Source organism: Poromitra crassiceps (assembly GCF_964638095.1).
Source record: "Poromitra crassiceps genome assembly, chromosome: 1".
Taxonomy (NCBI): domain Eukaryota; kingdom Metazoa; phylum Chordata; class Actinopteri; order Beryciformes; family Melamphaidae; genus Poromitra; species Poromitra crassiceps.
In genome coordinates, this window is record NC_139623.1 from 128,614,514 (window position 1) to 128,616,059 (window position 1,546).

At 45.9% G+C, this 1,546-nt stretch overlaps 1 pseudogene across 1 annotated transcript; it reads left to right on the plus strand.

The window, feature by feature from the left end:
• The first annotated feature begins 886 nt into the window (after nucleotides 1-886).
• Nucleotides 887-1,192, plus strand: LOC310773155 (PAT complex subunit Asterix pseudogene; annotated as a pseudogene). The gene has a single exon. The product of its transcript is annotated as a PAT complex subunit Asterix pseudogene (transcript).
• Nucleotides 1,193-1,546: the final 354 nt, after the last annotated feature.

Sequence of the window (1,546 nt, forward strand, 5' to 3'; positions counted from 1 at the left end):
GAGAGAGATGTGTCATTATATCGTAATATTGGCTTCGGGCCTCGCAACGGGCTGGATCGGGCACGGGTCTGCATGTCACGGGCCGGGGAGGGCTCGGGCCGAAATTTCAGGCCCGCGCAGCTCTCTACTCCGGACTCTCCAATTCTGCTGCTTCCTCTAATCTGTTTGGTGTGTCTGTGTGTGTGTGTGTGTGTGTGTGTGTGTGTGTGTGTGTGTGTGTGTGTGTGTGTGTGTCGCCCGTGTCCTGACTCCTGGCTCGTGTGTAACACTGGCTCCGATTGGCTACCATGAAACACATGACTCTGCCTTAGCCAATCATAATCGTTTATCTCGTTATGTTAACCCACCCGGTCTCCTCACTTGACAACACTAGTGTAGGCTACGGGTAGTTTACTCAATAATTTCATAGTAACGCACCGCATTTAGCGTTCAGTAACGATAACGGCGTTGTAACGACGGAAACAGTAATTAGTTAGATTACCCCGTTACTGAAAAAATAACGGCGTTACCTAACGCCATTCTTTTAAACGGCGTTATTCCAAACACTGCCTATACCTGTTCTCCTCCCGAGGGATCCTCAACCTCCGCTGCTGCCAGAATTGGCAATAATCTGGTTTTACGATTTGCGGTGTGTCTGAGTCACGGTTTTGGTGACATCATCAGTAGTATCATAACTCTTTCCCTATTTACCCATTGTGATGTTTTCATTGTGAAGCATCTGTGATGTCATAAATCAATTGTGATATCATCAGTGAAGTCATAAATCAATTGTGACATAATCAGTGATGTCATAAATCAATAGACATGAGTGACATCATCAGTGATGTCATTTATATTTTTATTCACAATCACAACAAGACCTTTGGACATAACATCTTCTAACAACATGGCAGAGACACAAAGACAGAATAAGATTTTGCGGTATAAGCTCCCCAGCACAGAGACCAACCCCACCCTGGAAGACCCCACCACCGACTACATGAACCTGCTCGGCATGATCTTCGGCATGTGTGGACTGATGCTCAAGTTGAAGTGGTGTGCATGGATCGCCATCTACTGCTCCTTCATCAGCTTTGCTAACTACAGAAGCTCAGAGGACACCAAACAGATGATGACCAGCTTCATGCTGTCCATCTCAGCAGTCGTGATGTCCTACATCCAGAACTCACAGCCGATGTTGCCGCCATGGTAACCAAGGACCAATCACAGCAGAGCGTGGAAGTCTAGGCTATATTGTCTGCTGGAGTGGGAGACGAGACAGCTGATTGGCCCGCTGGCTATCGGGAGGACCAAAGACGGAAAGGAAGATAATGTGAAAGAAGAGAGGTGGTCTGTATAAGGACATAGGGACACTAGACCAAAATGGAGAGCAGGTGGTCCTTGCGCACTGTTCTCATTTCCCCCCTGTTGTGCTCTTAGGAGCTGGTTTGGTTATGAAATATGATTATTAATAATTATGAACTATTAATATTCATAAATGTATTAGATTTGACAGAAAATATTGTATTCCTGGCTCATCCTCCCCCTTTAACTCATTCATGGCCAA